The following is a 19,969-nucleotide window of genomic DNA, read 5'->3' as shown; positions in this document are numbered from 1 at the left end:
TCAGCCCCCAAGACCCTCACAATCTGATCGGGCCTCTGGCCTCAAGTCAAGCCTCTCTTCTTTGCTGTCTGTCCTCCAGCCACACTGGTCTGAGTCCCATGTGTTGAGTGAGGCCACCTCTATTCGTGGCCTTTGCTCTTGATGCCTTTGCTGCTGCAGGATTCTCCCCTTCCCACCTTCTTCTACCCCCTCCCACCTCCCTGCACTTGTCCTTCAGATCTGAGATAAACTGACAGTTATTCTAGAAAACTCCCTTAACCCCTAGGCTTATGGCCCCCTATTCTTTAATTTCAGCATAACAAGTTGTATTATATTATTTGTATGATCATTGCTTAAGTTCTGGGTACTCATTTGAGTGTAGGCTCCAGGAGGGCAGGGCCACTGCAACCTCGGTGCCTGGCATGGGGCCTCGCCCACAGAGCATCCTTTACTAAATGCTGGCTCCCTAGGTGAATCGTGAAGGATGGAGAAGTACCAAGAGTGATTCTCTGGTTTTGGGCTCATCAAGGAGATGAACGTGGTGCCATCTGTGGAGATGGGGCAGTGGGAAGGGGTGCAGACTGGAGCAGGATCTTGCATTTAGTGTTGGAAGCGCTGGGCTGGGATGTCAGCTGGGCTGTTGGACATACGGATACGGACCTCTGGGGAGATGTCCTACATGAGTCAGTTGACCTGGGACTCTCTACCCAACCAAGGTTGTCATAAGTCAAGCCACCAGAAAGGCAGCCATTTGGGGTGGGGGTGGGAGGGAATCCTGGCAACGTGTTCAACCTTAGAGGGGAAGAAATGGGAAGAAAGCACGAGAAGAACTCCCTGCTCCAGTTCTCCTTACTTCCGAGTTCTACTTTCTTCTGAGTTCTAGTCTCAGAAGGGCTTGCTCGGCTCCCTTGAGCCTGTCAGGGAGGTTGAGGTGCTGCGTGGCATGCACAGTGAGCATGGGAAGGGCTGGGGTGTGCACTCGCCCACCTGGTGACAGTGCACACCCCCCCCCCCCCCCCCCCGCCACACGCCACAGCTGCAGGCACTCTAGCTCAGCAAACACAGATGGAGTGTCTATGGAATGCCAGGCCCTGGGTCAGGGGGAGGTGGGGGGGGGGAGCGCAGTGATGACAGCAGTGGGAGGGGCAGGAAAGTAGAGGTAGTAATAGCTACTGTTTACAGAGGACTCAGTGATATCAGACACCATCCTAGGCGCGTCTGTTTAAACACATTTAATCTTCACGACAACCCCGTAGCATAACGACATGCCATTATCCTTCACATTTTCCCTCTGGGAAAACTGAGGTAACACAAAATTAGAAATACGACCACGGCCACTGAGTGGCAAGAAGGAGAAAGACCCCCTTGCTTAAACAAGCTTGGGGGTGCGGGATTATCTCCTCGTGGTAGTGAGGGTGGCTATTGTCGCTCCCACTGGACGGGTAGGTCCATAAAGGGGTTTCTCGTGAATATAACACATGTGATCAGCACTAATTCACTCCACCCTCCGTGTATCCCCAGGGGTTTTCGTTTAAACCTCTCGCCTTCTCTCATAAAGCCTGGAGGTGGGTGGTGGGCTGATGTTGGCGAAACAGTTTCGAGGCTGTTCCCCTTGCAAGCCCTGCAGAGACAACCTCCCCAAATGGTTCTCAAGGGAGCAGAGAGTGGGCAGCGCTGAAAATGCAGAGGCGCGTTTTGAATGCCACAGTGGCCGGGCAACGCCACTAGCACTTGGAACGGGATTCAGGACGCCGAAGGGTGTGCATTGCAAAAAACAGCCTGGCAATAAAGACGTGTCCTAACCCAGATGCCCCCCCCCCCCCGGAATTAATGCAGTACTTGCGAACTGAACGCAGGGGTGGGGGGCAGAAGCATCGGTCAGAAGCAGCACTGTGACCCGGATTAGCAGGCAGGCCTCTTACCACCAGACAACGGCACTCTGCACTGCACATTCCCACTCATCACTGAAGAATGAGTCCCGGTGGGGAGATTCGGGCAAGGCACTAAAGGAGGAAAGTTGTCGAGGGGGTAGAGGGCCTTGCCCCGCAGCCTTCACATCCTGGCCACGCTGCGCCTGTGTGGTGTGGCTGGCACAGCCCCGGCTCTGGGGTCTACGGTTTCTCACTCCTCTGTTCCGATGACTGTAGCTGCGGGTCCATCCATCTCTTCCCGCCAGGACTCCTTTGATCTTCCTGGGAGTGAGTGGCGTGTGGGTCAGCCGTGTTAAGGGCCCAAGGGGGGAAGCAGCCATATTGATGGAAGAGGCCAGTTTGTCCCCCCACCTTGGAGATGCAGAAAGCAGAGCAGGAAGCATACAGAGACTCAAGTTTATTTGTTACTTGAATTGGTACAGAGTTCCTCCTCAAAAAGCGCCAGGCTCACTGAGGAAAACAGTGACCTACTGCAAGATGCTAAAACCAGCCACGCTGAAGCTGAGGTGGCAGAAAGGAGGAGAGTGCGACTGAGGAAGGGAAGTTAGGAGACCCGTATGGGTAGGTGGCTACTGCCAAGCTTACAGATACTCACGTGTATTGTCATCTCTACTGTCAGAAATCATCAAGATCAGCGTCCCCAGGGCCACTCCACCTCCACCACCCCCAGGGCCACCTCTTTGGTCACTTCACCCAACCTTCTCACCACGATCAGCGTCTCTGCCTCCAACCTCTGGGTCAGGTTAACCCCTGGTCCATCAACCTCCTTCCAGACTCTCTCACTCATGTTGGAAGATGCCCGGGGTGGAGCAGAGCTACCTCTGGGCAGAAGACCCCTCCACACAGTGAAGGTGAGTCAGCTCGCTCTGAGCTCTGAGTGGGAGTTCAGCTCGAGTGGTCTTTGTAGTTGTGAGTTTCCAAAAGCCAGGGGGCTTTATTTCACTGTTTTAAAGAACGCTGCTGGTCTTTGGGGTTCTTTGAAGTGAAGTCTATTTTCAGAGATCTGTGTGCTCACTGAGGAGGAATCCATAGCTGGGATCAGGGATTGGTCCTGGGTGAGGGCAAAGGGTTATAAGTCAGTCTGTGGCCAGGGCAGGGACTTCCTCTGAGACTAGGATTAGAGGCCAATTTGAGACAAGGTCAGGGTTCAGTGTCTAGATGGGTCAAAGCGTTGCCTGGGGCTGAGATAGTTCTCAGGGTAGAAGTAACGTCAGGTGTCCATTTATTGAACCTCTGTCTTATATCCAAAATTTCTTACAAAGTACTACCATTTTACTCCGGGTCAGTCCATTTCCTTGAGGGATTCCTCCACTCTCTAGTCCCCTTGCCACCACCTCCCTTTTATCTCTTAGTCCCCTGGGGCTCAGGATGCAGCCATACTCCTGTTCTGGGGTATGGACTTCAAAGTAAGATAGAGAACATTCTGCATCCAAAGTCCTCAGCAGCCTGAGACTGCAATTGGAGAAAAGGGCACAGCCGGGCCTGGTGCCTAGCCAGCCCTGGCAGCTGGATGACCAGTTGTAATGGGATTAGGGTTGGCCATGCCCGCCCCACTGTATGCCGCCCCAAACCTTTCCCTCCCATCCTCCCCCTGCATCCTGATTAGGATGCAGCCCTGGGCTCTACCTTCCCCGCCAGCCGCATTGTCTCGGCCAGTGCCAGCGCCTAGCAACCCTCACAGGGGAGCCCTTTCCCACCGCCGTCCTGGCCCCTGTCCCTGCCCCTCTGCTCTGAGCACCGGCATCACTTGTGTTTTCATCACTGCAAAGAAGCCAGCAAAGCGGAGCCAGCTGGTCGCACCAGATTCTCCCAATGACCCGATTCCAACAATCTCTTCTGAAATTCTGGGCCTCCTTTCCAAGATTCCTAGGTCCTATCAGTAATTCTCAGATGACAAGCTGGGATTCCAGAGTTCTGTTCTGGAATTCTCCAAATCCTGGAGTCCATTCTAAGAATCCATGAATTCTACGATCCCCAAATTATATGACCCGGGTCTCAGCGCATTTGAGCGTATTCTAGAATTTGGCTTTTGTATTACAGAGGGGTCTGTGGTTCCAGAGTGAAGTCATGAACCAGGCTGACAGAGGTCAGAAGGTGATGAGGGCAAGAGAGCTGCATTCTTATTCTCTTTAAGAAGCAACTTTCAGAGAATAATAAAACTGTTGCCTGGGAAGATGGACGGCGGGACTCACTCACTGATTCAACAAACACTGTCCAAGCCCTCTAGGTGCTGAAATAGAGCAATGAGCAAAGAGAGACCCTGCCCTTGAGGGGCTTCCACTCTCTTAGGGGAGACAAATATTGAACGAATAGATAAATAATATGCAACTAAGTGCAGGTAGCACTAAGTGCTGTAAATAAAAAGAGCAAAGGAATAATTAATATTTTATTGCACTTGCGCTGTGCTAGGCACTGTTCTAATGCCTTACATAACTTATTTAAGTTTTATAATAATGTGAAAAAATAGATGCTATTGTTTAGTCCCACTTTAGAGATGAGAGAATCAAGGTACAGAAAGTTACATAATTTGTCCAACTAGCAGAAGCATGATTTGAACCCAGGAGTCTGGCTCCAAAATCTATGCTTACCCACTGTGTTATAATGCAGGGTAAGAGGGTAGAGTGTGATGGAGAGAGGGTGCTGTCACACAGGGAGGGCAGGGACATCTGACCAGAGACTTCCCAGAGGTGAGGGGGTGATGTAGGTGCATGTATGGGGAGTAAGCCAGGTCCAGTCCTCCAGTGTGCAGGACCCTTGTTCTCTGCATTCTGGGGCTGAAAAAAAAACTTCCCATGGGGATCTGGTGGGAGGGGCAGGCTCCAAGAGGTGCTTGTCTCTGTGGCCATAAAAGGTCCCTTTGCTAACCCAGTCAGATTCCCTTGTGTTCTCCCTGCTCACGCAGATGAGTCCCCTCCTTTCCAGAGAAGTGCCTTCAGAACACAAAAGAAAGAACTGAAAGAGACAATCCTGTCATGACAGGACTAATCAGGCTGGCTAATTATGAATAATTAGAACCCCCCACACACTGTGGCCCAGTGTGAAATGGAGTGATAATGTGAGGACTAAATCCCCCTGGGAAGAAGGAGGGTGGTGATGGTGGTGAGAAGCAGGGAGTGGGGGGGAGGTGGCTGAGCATCCTTGACCATCCCGTACACCTGGCCTTTTGATGATGCTGTCTGTCTGTCCCGCCCGTAGACACAGGCAGTGCAGGGTAGAAAAGGGGGGACATCAGGGACACTTGGATCAAGCCAAGTGAGCTTGAGTTCTGGCTTTATGATTGTGCTAATAGCATCTTTGGACGAGTTATCTTACTTCCCTGAGGCTTGTTCTCTTTGTCTGTAATCCTGGGGTAATCATAATCCCTAATCCTACAGCTTCATGATGACTCAAGGAGCTAATAAAAAAGCTGAACATGGTGCTTGGCATATAGTAAATACTCAACACATGGTCGTGCTCATCATTGGTTCACCTTTGTCATCTGTTGCCTTGGGTGACTTGAAACAGTTCTTTGTTTTCTCTGGGCCTTGGCTGTCACACCTGTACAATGGAGTTAGGAGTTGGTGACTCACTTATTCAACCAAGAAAATATTTCCCGAGCATTGACTTCATGCCAAGCACTGGAGATGGAACAGAACTGACACAGACTCTGGCCTCAGAGATCTTTGGTCAATGGATTGCCCCCCCCCCCCCACTCCTCACATTCCAGGCTCCAGGTGATGGGGACTGTGGTAGACAAGAGTTGTGAGGTCCTCAAGATTGCTGCTGCCAGTATACAAGCCCATACAAGCCCTTCCTCTTGAATATGAATAGGAACTATAAATATAATGGGATTTTACTTTCTTGCTTAGGCTAGTAATGTGGCAAAGGGCAAGGGATTTTGTTGATGTTGTTAAAGTCCCTAATAAGTTGACTTTAAATTTGCCAAAAGGGAGATTACTCTGAGAGGGTCTGAACTAACCTTTTAAAAGAGGGTCTAGAAATCAAGGGCAGAGAGGCAGTAGGCTCTTTCCTGTTGGCCTTGAAGAAGCAAACTGCCATGTTGTAGAGAGGACCACATGGCAGGGATGGCAGGGGCCCTCTAGAAGGCGAGGGCTGTAGCCCCACAACCATGAGCAACAGACAGTCAACAACCTTGAGAGAAGAGCCCCAGCTTCCTTTGAGACCCCAGGCCTGGCCGACAGTCTGATTGATTGCAGTCTTGTGATGCCCTAAGCAGGGGTCCCGGCTGCAGTCCTGCCCCAAGGAAACCGAGATGATCAGTGTGATTTGTTTTAAGCCCCTAAGTTTGTGGTAACTTGTTACACAGCAACGGAAACCTGATATACAAACCCTGCCCTTGAATGTATGCAAGGCCTTGGGTCAACCCCATCCTGCCGGCTGCAACTAGTTTCCCGGCCCCTGCTCAGGGCTAGAGCCCCCAGTGCCCCAGTGAATTCCTTGCAGACAATGCTCCCATCTGCCATGGCAAAGAGTTGTTTCATCAGCTGCCAACCTGCTCCCAAAGTTGGTCGTCAAAGAACGTTCTATTTGCCCTACTTTTAATATAATTATCAGCATCGTTTGCACGACACCGAGTCAGGGCTCAGCCTGTTTCAGGCCCCTATTATCCTGAGCTGCTTTTCTGGGAACGGCTGTATCCGTGCCTCATGCTTGCTGCTGCCTCCCACACAAATTATCTGTAATTTCCACACCTCCGTGCTTGCCGAGGCCCTGTGTTGAAGCCAGGACTGGTGGTGGGCTGGGTGCACTGTTATTTTCAAGGCGGCCAAGTCAGGCTCTGAAGAAACTGGAGCGAGAGCAAGTGGGACTTGGCTTTGAGTGTGGGATCTGCAAGGGGGCGGGGAGGGCAGGCAGAGGGGAGCGGGTATGCATCCCAGTAGGAGTTGGAGCCAGACCGAGGGCAGCGACCAAGCCCCTAGCAATCAGAGGGCAGGGCGTGCACAATATGGCTCTCAAGCACACACAATATGGCCCATTTGTAGGATGCCCAGGAGGGGTTCTTTCTGCAGAAGACGAATACTCTATACCAACTCCAGTGTGCCAAAGATGGAGGAGGGGATGGGGGCAGGGATGAGCAAAGGAAGTCCTGTGGATAGAGAGGAGTTGGAGAGGAGAATAGACAGCGCCTGCTCCTTCAACCAGCGTCCCCTGCAGGGTAGTCAGCTCCCACGGGTAGACAGCTGAGTTCCCCGGGAGGGGACTATGGAAGATGAGCGAGAAATGTCACTGGCTGACAGTGAAGAAGCTAGGCCTCCGCAGACAGGCCCACAGCCTGCATGCAATTCTGCAGGAGAGAGAACATCTCTCCATCTTGGTAGACAAGATGTACTTTCATACCGCAGATCTGTGGATGGTGCCCTTGTGGGTGCGTGTGCGTGTGCCCTCTGTGAATGTCCCTCTGGGCATAGATATTGGATGGAAATACACACGTGTATGTGTGTGGAGTACATTCATGTGTCACAAGTATGTCTATTCAGGAGTATGCATATTTGAGTGTGAGGCTGCATTTGAGTACTTGTGAACATGGGGGAGGAAGACCGCATCTCTCGCTTTTACTCTGGGCTTTAAGGGATTACTTCTTTGGCCACCAGACTCCCAATACACCCACGTTTCCCAACTCTCTGAGTTGTCATGGAACAGGGAAAGGTCCAGAGATGTGGTATGTGGCCCAGCTCTGTCACCAGTTAGCCTTGTAACTTTGAGCCAGTCGTTTCTGTTCTCTGAGCCTCATTTGCTTTGTCTGTGAAATGGGGTGCTAACCAGTCACATCTGCACTTAGAATTTAGGGTTCCAAGTCCCTGGTCCGCTGGTTCTACCTCTCTCAACACCAGACAGGTTCATCCTTATCCCTTGCCATGCCCTGCGGGGGGCAGGACAGTGAGACTCAGGACTCCTCGGCTGTGAAGATGAGTCTCCTTTCCTCCTGTACTCAAGGCCTTCCGGTGAGGCAGCTTCAAGGATTTCCAGGGCTCCTGGAGCGCTGTTTAAAAACCATGGATGGGGCACCTGGGTGGCGCAGTCGGTTAAGCGTCCGACTTCAGCCAGGTCACGATCTCGCGGTCCGTGAGTTCGAGCCCCGAGTCAGGCTCTGGGCTGATGGCTCAGAGCCTGGAGCCTGTTTCCGATTCTGTGTCTCCCTCTCTCTCTGCCCCTCCCCCGTTCATGCTCTGTCTCTCTCTGTCCCAAAAATAAAATAAACGTTGAAAAAAAAATTAAAAAAAAAATAAAAACCATGGATATAGGCAGCCTAATGTTCTCTGCCTTGGTTTCTCAGAGAATCCCGAGGGTCCTGAGGACCAGTGTCCACAGGGGAACTGAAAAGGTGCTTGATGATGGCATTGGTTCATGGGATAAGGATGCTGACCTCAGATGAGAGGGCAGGAGATAAGACAGTACCTGGCCTGGTGGGCTTGTTTCTGGAATGGAAACCATCCCAGGGGAGCCCAGGCCCTGACACCTGCAATGTCCCTGTGGCCTGTGTCTCTGTGGGGGAGGGGACCTTGATGGTGGCAGTGGGCATCATTTACCCACGTGCAGGGGGGTTGAGCATTCCAAAGCCTCCCTGCTACTTGTCCTATTGTGCTTCCAGGCCTTCCAGTAGGCATTCCCTGGTGTACCTGGGGCTTCTTAGAGCCTCCCTGTGCTGTCTGAGTCCAGCACGGATGCAGGAGGTGATCAGAGGCCTTCGGAATCAAACTTTCCCTGCCTAGCAGGCTGAGGGACAGTATCCCAGTACACATATAACCAGTTCTGGACATGCAAGGATGCCACCTTGGGATGCCCACATGTGAAGCATTTAGCAGAGGGCCTATGACAGTGGTTCTGAACCTCAGCTGTACATTGGAATGAGCTTTAAATACTTTTGCCCAGGCCTCACCACAGACCAACTGCCTAATGATTTCGGATGAGGCCCGGGCATAGGTGTAGTTTCAAAACTCCCCAGGGACTCTGTAGCACCACGATTGTTGAGAAGCACTGGCCCCAAGGCAAGGTGACTGTTCAGCAAATGTCAGCTATCTACAGTGAAAATGCCTCCGTGTCCTCCCAATGTGTGGTCTCCTTGACTGAGCAGCGTAAGGGCTGTGCTGGGCTGGGATAGGGGGCCAGGAGTCATGGAGGGCACTGCTGTGCAGGAGAGATGAATGCTGGGTAGGGCAGCCCGACATCCATCTCCCTCAGCCATGTCTCAGTAAATTGAATTAAAACCCATATTTTTCAGCTGCTGCCCGCCTGGCTGGCTGGCTTGTGGAAGGGAGCTGAGGCAGGGAGCACCTCAGGGTAGGGAATAGCTGTTGAAAAGACCCCCAGCCTCCCTCCCTAGGAGAGAGAAGGCGACTCAAGGGGCCCTCTGGGAGGGCACCATTCCCAAGGGTGGGGCCCTCAGCCTCCAGTCTTCCCAAAGCCAGGCAGGGAGGGTGAGAATGGGCTGGCTGGCTCAGAAGAAGCGGGAGACTCTGGCCCTGTCCTTGGGGAAGCCCAGCCTGGGAAACAGAATTGGTGTAGCTGCTGCTCAAGGAGAACCAAGCTTATTTGGAGAGACCAGAGCCTCTGTCTGGATGAGCAGAGAAGAGTGCAGGGTGTAAAAAGCCCAGCCTGGGCCTCCGGCATAATGGGGGCAGCCCGCAGGTAGAACGCCACCAAGTTGAGCACGAGGACACAGGCTTTAGTCCCCAATCTGATGACTAAGTTGCCTGTGTGTCCTCAGGTCTAGTCCTGTGGTCCCTCTGGGCTCAGGCACTTCATTCATAGGAAAGGCGGGTAGACAAGCCTCCTGGACCCCAGCTCTGTTGTTCACCTCCTTGCCTCCCCCAGGCTGATGTTACCAGGCAGTCCATCTACAAGGTCGGCTGACGCAGACAGCACTTTGGAGAGAATTAGAGAGGTGCCCCCTCCAGGACCAATTAAAAAAAGCCCTCACTGCCCACACCAAGACATACATGTGGGGACACAGTACAGACAGCAGGGGATCCAGAACCCTGAGTGGGAACTGGAGCACTAAGTGTAAAAAGAGGGAATAAACTTGGAACAGAATGCAGAACTTCAGAGCCAAGGGGACCTCTTCTGGGGCCCTGGTTATTGGCATTTCCAGCTTGAGCTGGCCTGCCATAGGTGACTCTTGATTTCCACCCTTTCTCACACTCCCAGGCCCCCTGCTATCCCGAATTCCCTGTTTTCCTCCAGACTCTGAGACTCCTGGCAGGCTTTCTTCTCTCTCAAGACACTTCATAGTTTACAGAGCACCTTCACACACAGCATCTCATTTGATCTTCACAGCAGGGGAAGGAAGCAGGCTCCCAGGGGTTAGGGCAACAAGCTAGGAAGGGGTGTAGCCAGGTCCAGAGGGAGGTCCTCTCTGTGTGTCTGACTACAGTGCAGCACCTGGCTCTCTTCTCTCCAGAGAGATGTCACTCTTTATTGACACAGAGAAGGACTGACCTTCTCTTCCTCCAGGAAGTTTTCCTGGACTGAGAGGAATGTGTTTCATGCAAACCACAGTGTGGAGTACCAGCAGGGGCTAGTGTTCACTGTGCAGTGAAGAGAAACCACCAAGTCACTGTGTGAACCTAGGAACTCCTTGCATCTTTCTGGGGCCTCACATACCTCCTTTAAGTCTCCGTCATGGATTCCTCTTCTCATTTGGAACCAAATCCCCAAGGAAAGCCTCATGTCCTTCTCCCCCCTCCTCCTTCTTGAGGCTTCCTTAATGAGGTGGCCACACCCAAAGTTTGGCCCAAGGGAGGCTGGACAATAACTTACTTGATTGGGGAAGGACAGGCTGGTTGCGGAACTGTGGATGGGGGTATGGAGGGAGGTCTTGGGATGCTCAAGCCTGGGGTGTGACCAGAAACCCAAGAGCAGGGACAGGCAGGAGCAAGGGGGTGGGAGTGGGGTGGGCAACTCTTTTCAGTTAGGCTGCAGCTCCACTCCTGACTGGCTATATGACCTTGACCAGTTTAGTTCCCTTCATTAAACCTTAGTTTAAACACCTGTACTAGCAGGAGGTTGTGCAGGACTACAATAACAGTAGCAATAGTAATTTATTCACTAGTGAATAAATAAAACCAGTGAGAACCTACTATGGGGTACATGTACCATTCTTACTTAATGCTGTTGTCAAGATGGGCCTGGGGCAGGGGCAGGAATAGGTATTATGATTCCCATGTACAGGTGAAGAAGCTGAGGCTCAGAGACATCAAGTCAGCAGCCCAAGCTCACAGAGCTAGCCCTGGCACAGTGAGGACTGGAGCAAGCAGCTTGACCCCAGACCAGTGTCATTTTAAGTTGCTGTAATCCCCCCTCCCCCCCTCCCCAACCTGTCTCTAGCCTTAGAGCTGCTCTCCAGGGGGTCACATTTGAGGACATCCAGGCTGGCCAAAGCTAGCTGAACTTACTAGGCCCAGGCTGTGGGGGGCAAAGAGTAACCAGAACAGAGTCTGGACTTGCCTGGTAAGGAAGGCTTCCCGGAGGAGGAGGAAGTACAGGCTCAGCCAGATGGACAGGGACTCGTGAGGACCTGGAAGGGAGAAGTTTGAAAAGGGCTTTCTCCCTCTAGGTATCTTGGGGAAGGTAGAAAGGAGGGCAGTGAGCCCCAGCGAAGCCCAACCCTGAGCTGTGGAAGGCCGGTGACAGAGGGGGAGGGGAGGTCATCGCCTCCGCACATTCGCTCGCTCCGGGGTCTCCTGCCGCAGCTCTTGCTGGTGTCTGTCGCGAGGCCCGGCAAACCCGGCGGGCGGGGTCCCGCTCTCCAGCACAACCCCGGCCTAACCCCTCCCCCGGTCGCCCATTGGTCTGCACGCCCCTCCCCAAGCCTGCGAAGTGCGCGGCGGAGGCGGTGGTCGGTCGCCTCCCTCCGGCCCCGGGCCTGGCTTCGCGGCGGAGGCGGCGCCTCTCCCGCAGGCACAGCCGGCTGGGCGGCGCGCGGCGCTAGCCGAGCGGGTGCAGACGGGGGGCGCCGCGCTCCGGTCCCGGGCGGTGACTGACGGCGGCGGCGGCGGCGGCGGCTCTAGGCGAGCGCGGTCCCCGCGTGCGCGTACGCACACGCCGCCGCGCAGGGACCACGGACACCCGCCGCCGGCCGACACACAGACGCGGAGACCTGGGCTCGGCGCGCGCTTCTCGGCGCACACGCTCCCCATCCCCAGGCGGCGCGGGGCGCGGACTCGCCGCTGTGCGCCTTCCCCGTGGAGTCTGCCCCGGGCCGGCCCGCCGCCCGCAGCCCCGCACGAGGCCAGGCTGTGAGCAGGTAAGGGCCGCCCAGGCGCCCCTGCCCCTCCACAGCGCGCCCGCCCTCCCCTGATCGGGAACCTTTGACCCCCGGGGACCGCGGACTCCTTCTTCCAGCTCCGTGATTCCCCCCCAAGCCGCGTCCTCCACCGACGGAGAGCGGGCCAGGGCCAACGCCGGCCAGCCTCTCGATTCCAAAACGAAGCCCCCTCCTACTGCTGCTCCTTTCGTGCGCGACAATCTGACAGCCTCTCCCCACTCCCCCTCCCCCCAATATCTGGGATAGTACTCGGGGCGAGCGATCCCTGCATCCCCCAGGGGGCCACCTCCCTCCCCTCCCCGTGCCAGAGGGAGGACCAGGGGCTGGGAAGGCACTGCGGCCGGAGGGACCCAGAGGGGACCTGTCTCCCTACTTCCAAGGCAGACGGACGCGCCTACGCGGATCGGGAAGGTGACGCTGGAGGGTCTCTGGGAGCTGGCTACCGCAGTCCTCACGGGGCTTTAGGGGTGGGCTGGCGATGTGCTGGATGCGTGGGGGACAGGGCCCGCCTAGAATGTCCCCCTATAGTGACACATTTGGGATTGCTCATAAGAGCATCCTCTCTCGGTTTCCCGCGGCGCAGAGGGGCTGGGGTCTTGATGCCTGGGCTTCATTGGTCTCGAAGAAAACGTCCTAAGGGGGCTGTTGGGAGAAAAGCACCGGCCTTCCCGGGCTGCCTTGGGCCAGTCCAAGACCCCTGCCGACTGCCTTAAAGGCACAGGCTCCCGCTGCAGCTGCAGGAGGCGGGGGGGGGGGGGGGCCACATCCTGGGCGGGACATTGGCAGTTTGAGGGGGCCAGAACGGGCGGTGGATGAAGCTAGCCACTCGGGAGGGAACCCGGGCCAGAAGCTGATTGCATTTCACACGGAGCTGGGGAGTGGAGCCTCACCACTGGAAGGAGTTCAGGTCCCCTTCCGGAAACTGCAGGGGGAGGAGAGGGGTGGTGGACCCCTTGGAATTCTCCAGACCATTTCTATACTTTTAGCGCAGTTAGTCTCCCTGACTTTACCCAGGCCATACGGTGTCCCACAAAACACCCCCCTCCAAAAAAAAAAAAAAAAAAAAAAGACACAGCATTTAGCTTTTCTAGTGAACAGCCCTGGGTGGGGGGGGGGGGGGGCGGATAGTGGCTGGGGAATGGGATGGGGCTACACTAGTCTATGGAGGGCCACTTGCCTTGGGACTGCTGTTGGGTGGAAGCAGACAAGCATCAGGTCAGGCTAGAGGCTTTGGAATGGATGTGAGCTAATGGAGGGGATGAAAAATTGTGAGTTTGGGGGCTGGGCAACAGCAGCACCCAGATTTTTCTCAGGAGGTCCCAGTCTCAGTTTGGTGCTGGCTGCAGGTGGGGTTGGCGGAGCCCCCAGTTCCCAGCTGAATCTGGGGCTCCTGATCCCCACTGACTGACCTTGGGGAGGGCAATGAGGTGCCAGTCTGGACACAAGCTGGAATTGGAACATATGATTAGAGACAGAACACATGGGGGTGGGCCCTTGGTCAAAGCTTCTAACCAATCCATCAACAGGTGTGCGGGCTGACAGAGGATGCAGACCTGGCTCCTTCTTCTCCAGATGGTTCATTGGTGGGTCTGTATCTGGGCCAAGCTACCTCTAGTCTGTTTGTCCCTGTGTGCAATGAGGATAGGAGTCTGTGGGGAGCCTCTCAAGGGACCCTTCCCTACATTCTGAGGACTAATCAGGCTAGAGCGTCCATTAAAGTTCTCTTTTGTGTAAAGTTCAGGCCGTCAGGGGATTGATTGGAGAAATACTTTGGGACACTTTTTTTTTTCATGTGACCACCCCTCCCTGCCAGGCTCCTACTTTGGGACGCTCCCTCAATTTGTGTAAAATAAACAAACACATAAAATAGGTATTTACAGATCAGTATATGCAACTAAGAGGCTAAGAAAGATAAGAGCTAAGGCCACAAGGTGGCTTTCTTCCTGGGGATGTGGCCTCAGATTTAATGTCCCAGGTCTCTAGCCTCGCAGGGACGAAGACTTCACTGACCAAGGGCTGGCTGGCCCCGATTAAGTGGAGGACACTTTGTGCTGGCTGCCAGAGGGCAGAACCAAGGTGTGCCAGGCACAGAGCGGGGGCTCAGCTCAGTGCCAGGAAGGCCTTGCTTCCCTGAGAGCCACCCAGCATGGAGCCAACACCTGGGGTGACAGTGGGTTTCCCGTCTGGGGAGGTATGTGAGCAGAGGTCTGATGCCCCAAACAGGGCCGCCTGGGGGGCTCTCCACACTGGTAGGGCTAGAGGCCCTGGAAACCTTGGCCACTCCTGAACAGAGCAATCTGAGTACAGAGACTGAACGTGCCTGCCTAGTGGTCCAGCTGCCTGGCAACATACAGGCTTGGAAACTCCTCAGCTGCGACATTTGTACTGAGCCCTGGATGCCGTCAAGAGGCACATGGTGACAGCCACCCCCACAGTGACACACATAGAGGGAGTGACACACTGCCTGGGAGGCATGTAGGTTTCCAAAGACACCTGCCAGAGAGGTGGGGCAGAACATGCAACAGCAGAAAGACATATGGACATTGGGACACACCGCCTCACACAGATCTGGGCACACAGATACCTGGGGACTCAGACATTTGCTCGAGGGAGATCACAAAAACCTTCCTTAATGAAAGTCCAGATGCACGTGGAATGGAGTGGAGAAAAGTGCGTGTGTTGAATGAGACTACATTGAGGGTTGGCAAGCTTTTTATGTGAAGGGCTAGATAGTAAATATTTTAGGCTTCGCTGGCCATACACCCTGTTGTAGCTGCTTAATTCGTCTGTTGTAGCATAAAGGCAACTAGAGATGATGCGTAAACAAAACAAACGGGCATGGCTGTGTTCTGATAAACTCCGTTTACGAATGCTGACATTTTTGAATTTCATACAATTTTTATGTGTCATGAAATATGAGTCTTGTAATTTTTATCTGACCATTTAAAAAAATGGAAAAACCATTCTTGGCTCACTGGCTGTACAAAAATAGGTGACAGGCTGGCTCTGACCTCCTGGAAGTGTTTGCCAACCTCTTGGCTCTAAGGTTAGAGGAGAAAAGTGGTTTAAAAGATTGAAGAAGGAAAGGCTTAGTCCTAAGAGCCCGAGCTGCCCTAGGTGGCCTTGGATGCTTCCCTCCACTCTGGCTGGAGCTCCGAGTGCCCATCTGCTTAATGGGTGAGTGCCAGGAGAGGCTCCCTGCCTACCCTCAGCACCCCTGCTCCAGACAGGCCTCCGCTGTGTCCATGTGATAAATCTCCTATGCTGAAGACACCTGGAGACAACATTCATGAAAATGAAATGACATCATGTCACTTCAGCTCACCAGACAGGTCCTGGACCCCCTTATCATTCACCCTGCGTGTCCAGGTCTATGCCACCTCCACCAGGAGGGAGATGTGAGAGCGCCTGGACATGCCTCATGTTTCCAACAGGACTTGAAACTCACAGGTTGCAGAATGAGACTTGAAACGGCCCAGGCTGGAGGGAGGGTCTCCTTATCGAGGGCCGGTGTTTCTCAGACAAGGGTGAGATCAGCCCAGGCAGATATAGCCAGAGTGGTGGTGGGAGGTGGGTTTGACCTTGAAGAGTAGCTGGGTGCTCTCATTTCAGTGCTGTAGTGCCTTACCTGTCCTCAACATTCCCCCCCTGACAAATGGGCACTGCCGAGGCTTGACCGAGAAAAAAAATAAATAAATCGCTCCTTTGTAGGCTCCTTCAGATTTCCCAGCTTCTGATTTAAGGCTGTGTAGTGACCCAGGACTTGCCTTTGGTTTCTTCTCCTCCCTCTTGTTCCCTTCTGACATTTCCTGCCTGCCATTTCTCCCTGAAGTGGGCCAGGGAGGCTTTCGTCTCCTGTTTTTCCCGTGTCTCTGGATCCTGCCCAGGCCCCCATCACCTCTACCCTGAATCCAGAAAATGGCCTCAGTGTGGGTTTTTCCCCTTCTGCTCAGCTTGCCAGCTTTCTGAGGAGTATTGCTTCACCAGGAAGCTTCTCACTGCACTCCCCTGCTTACGGTTCTTCTGTGCTCCCACCCTATCCTAGGGACCAAGGCGGCAGGGTCTCCAGCACCTGCAGACTGGCACCAACCTCCCACCCTCTTATCCACCCCCACCTCCTGACACCTTGCTGAGCCCCTCGGCACCCCCAGGTCGCCTTCCCAAGCCCACTCACCAGGCACTCGTCAGAGTTCTCTGGGTCCCCACCCTGTATGGGGGCACATGCCGATCAGAGCCGGCCCTCCCTTCCAGGGGCTCATACCCACTCAGGAGGGACTGCTGGTTGACAAGCGTCAGACAGATGGTGAGACGCTCTCAGTCCCTCCATGCCTGGGAGGGGCTCACTAGACTGTCAACAAAAAGGGCTCTACTCCTGGCTTCCCTTCCCCTCCCTTTCCAGCCTCTCCCTCCGTACCTCCCACCGCCTTCCAGGATGCCCTTCCTGCTGTACACACTCTTTCCCCTTCTTCTGTCTTCTGCTTCCTCCTCCCCCTCTCCTCCTCTCTTGCTGTTGTTTGGTGGAGGGGGGCGGGGCTCTCCCTGGCAGAGAACTCCCAGGACCCCCCTCCAGGACAGGAGATGTGCCTGGACTAGTCAGTGTGGAAAGGCTTTGCAACATGACCTTGGGAGAGTCTCCTGGTTTCTTAGGGCCTCAAACCCTCACAAGTGAAATGCGATAACATTGCCAAGGTGCACATGTGTTCCAGCCTAGCCCTTCCCTGCCCTGAGCCCAGGTTTCTCACGTGTAAAATGAAGGCTGTGGGTGGCGCCATGGGGGCCCTTCTAGGGACCTGCGTTCCGTCACCTACTGTGCACAGGACCCCAGTGGCCAGGTTCTGAAAGGGGAAGGTTTGAATACCCAGAGGAGCATCAGCATTAACGATTTATCCTGCGATTGCCAGGTTGCCCCTTACCCAGGCATTGGGTTCTGTTCTTCATCGGCTCTGCCCCTACCGAGGAGGAAGAGGTTCTAGGGTTTCCCTGTTCCTTCCCAGAAGCGAGTATAGTTCTCTCCCTTTGAGGGGTGAGCTTGGCAGGGGTTGGGGGGGGTAATGTTTATCTTTCAGTCTTCCCTCCCTGGTTTCCTGCACTGGGAGGGAGAGAAGGAACTAGTGGGGGCAGGTTCATTAATAAAGGGAGTATGTGGTGAGCAAGGCTCTCGTGGATCATCTGTCTTAGGTCAGGCTTGGCACTGCAGGGTGACAGGGAGGGATGCTGAGTGGCCAGAGGAGTTCAGTCGGGGATAGCCCAGATGGCCCCAGCCCCATGAGGGCAGGAGGACCTAGATCTGTGTGGCCTAATGGAAGGTGAGGTGCTGCCCTCCCACTGTGGGAGCATCCGTAAGGCAAAGCTGGCCCAGAAGAACAGGGTGGGAAGACATCAGAGCTTTCCCCTGAAGACCCTGGACCAGCCGCTGGAGAGAGGTGAGCACCCCATCCCGGGGGCTGGGCCGTCCTCAGCCGGAGGGCAGCAGAAAGCGTCCTGTAGGTGTGGGGCAGGGAGGGATGGCTAGAGGGTCTCTGAGTCCCCTCCCACTCCATGCAGAAAGTTGGGAGCCTGGTGAGTCACCGCTGGCTCCGGTGTGCTGACTGATGACGCTGTCTTCCTGTGTGCTTGGCGCAGTGGCTCACCGGAGGACACGGCTGCTCTTGTCTGTTCCCGCTGCCATCAGTCACTGGGCTGATGGGGCCTGAGGAGGGCCTCCCCAGTATGGAAGGGGGAGCGGACTCCCCGCTAGACCAGGTATCTGTCACACACCCATTCTTGTCAGACAGGACTCCAGTACTCTCTGCTGTGCGAACTTGGGAAGTATCTCCCCCTCTCTGGCCTCAGTCTCCCCACAGGTAACTCAGTAGTGATAATGGAAGGTGGCCTTGAAAGCCCATATCAGGTGTGAAATGCTGTGTCTATAATTCACTCTTCGTAAGGAAGGTGTTTCAGATACAGAAATATGGGCAAGGGGTAGCAGAAGTTCTGATAAGTCCCCAAAGGTGTGAGAGGGATCACTAGTAACATACAGATGAGTTCTGAGCTGATCTTTCTCTTGCCAAAGGCAAAAAATAGCAGGAGTGTAGGGAAGGCGTGCACAAGCTATGGGGCCAGGTTGCTTGGGTTCCCTTCCCAGCTCTACCACCTATTTGCTGTGTGACCTTGGAGAAGTTACTTAGCCTCTCTGTGCCTTAGTCATCTCAGCTATAGAATGAGGATAATGCTAGTGACTACCTCAGAGGTTTGAGCAGGTGAAAGGAGTTAATGCAAATGTATCACTTGGAAGAGTGCCTGGCACATACTGAGTGTTTAATAAATGTTAATCATTAGCAAATAAAGGTGCAGCAGTCTGGCCATTCCCGTTTGGAATGTCACACAGGGCTATGGGGATAGAGGTGATGATACCAAGAGGTGCAAAAACTTGGACACAGGTAGTAAGAAATTTAATAATGGTTAACGTAGGTATAGCCCTCACTGGAACCAGACTATGCTATATACTCTGTGGTTTACTTACATGAATCTGGTGGTATCGCAGAGTAATAGCTCTGAGGTAGGTATTATGATTATTTCTATTTTACAGTCAAACTGAGGCACAGCAAAACTGGCTCGCTTGAAGTCCTAAGGCTAAAACCTCTAGCAAAATGGTCCCCAAGTCCACCACAGTAAATGCCAGGGAGTAGAGTTGGATTGTTCTCAGATCAGTTGTAAAAGCCAGTGGCCCCAGCAGAGCCCGGACCCAGGAAAGTGAACCTGGGAATATCAGTGACCAGGTCATCCTGAGTCCGCCGTGTGGCTGGGCCAAAAGAGCCCAGTGTCCGTGCTCAGGGAGGAGAGAGTCCAACCCCAGACCGCAGTGGCCAGGCCTGACCTTGTCCTGTGTGAAGGTCACTGGCAGGTTGGAGGAGTGCAGAGGAGGGAGGCAGCTGGGACGAGGGGGAAGAGGAGCAGCTGACAGGGCTGCAGGTGGCAGACCCAAGGGACGCATGTCAGAGGGCAGGGGAACCGTGCATGTGGCCCACAAGAGGGGCGGGTTTGGGGCAGGTGGCCAACAGCTGGAGACTCTGAGCGCCGTCCAGCGAGGGTGGTGCAGGTGGGTGTCAGGGTATGGATGGGGGGAGGGCAGGAGTGCCAGGAGGGGCTGAGGAGACCTTCGTCTTGCAAAGGCTGGAGGAGGTGATCCCTGAGGTCTCCATCTGAGGTGAGGGAATGGGAAGATCAAGGCCTGGGAGCTCCCACCCTCTCTCTCACTGGTGAGTCCAGTTGGGCAGGGGGTGGACTGTAGTGGGTCGGAGGGGGAGGGAGAGTGAATAAGAGAGTGGATCTTAGGAGTTCTCGTCACAAGAAAAATAAATGTTGTAACTGTGTGGTGACGATGATAACTAGACTTATTGTGGTGATCATTTCATAATACGTGCAAATCTCGAATCCTTACGTTGTGCACCTGGAATCGCTATAACGTTATATGCCAGATATGTATCTCAATAAAAAAAAGAGGGCAACCGTGGGAATCGGGAAGACTGGTCGAGTCCCAGATGAGGCCTTGTGTTTGAGAAGACCCCAGCCCCTCCACCCTGCGTCACTGGGCTGCTTCACATCATCGCCTAAGCAGCCTGGTGACAAAGCAGAGCTGGGGGATGGTTGGGCTGGGGCCTCTGCTCCAGCTTGTTTTTAATTCAGCGCAGCTGTGGCCGAGGAAGGAGCTGGCCTGCGGAGAGCAGGCGTGAGCATCCTGCAAGTCTGGCGTCCCTGGGCGAGTGTGTGAGCGTGCGCATGTTTGTGCGTGTGTGCCCGTGCCTGAATCCAGACA

General features: G+C 54.2%; 1 protein-coding gene across 6 annotated transcripts in view; it reads left to right on the top strand.

Annotated features, from left to right (window-relative positions):
* Window positions 1-19,969, top strand: part of ADCYAP1R1 (ADCYAP receptor type I) — a 98,190-nt gene that overhangs the window by 29,643 nt on the left and 48,578 nt on the right. For 2 of the 6 annotated variants that reach the window (XM_086693254.1, XM_086693237.1), the window contains exon 1: window positions 11,755-12,153. The exons of 1 other annotated variant lie outside the window; for it this stretch is intronic. The gene's annotated coding sequence lies outside the window, so the exon portion shown is untranslated. Of the gene's footprint in view, window positions 1-11,754; window positions 12,154-19,969 lie in introns of those variants that run through there. 3 more of the 6 variants (XM_025930014.2, XM_025930017.2, XM_025930016.2) reach the window with 3 other exon arrangements.

Source organism: Puma concolor, chromosome A2, assembly GCF_028749965.1.
Source record: "Puma concolor isolate L17-30 chromosome A2, mPumCon1.1.hap2, whole genome shotgun sequence".
NCBI lineage: Eukaryota > Metazoa > Chordata > Mammalia > Carnivora > Felidae > Puma > Puma concolor.
Note: the sequence above shows the minus strand (reverse complement) of the source record. Positions and strands in the feature narration are given on the sequence as shown.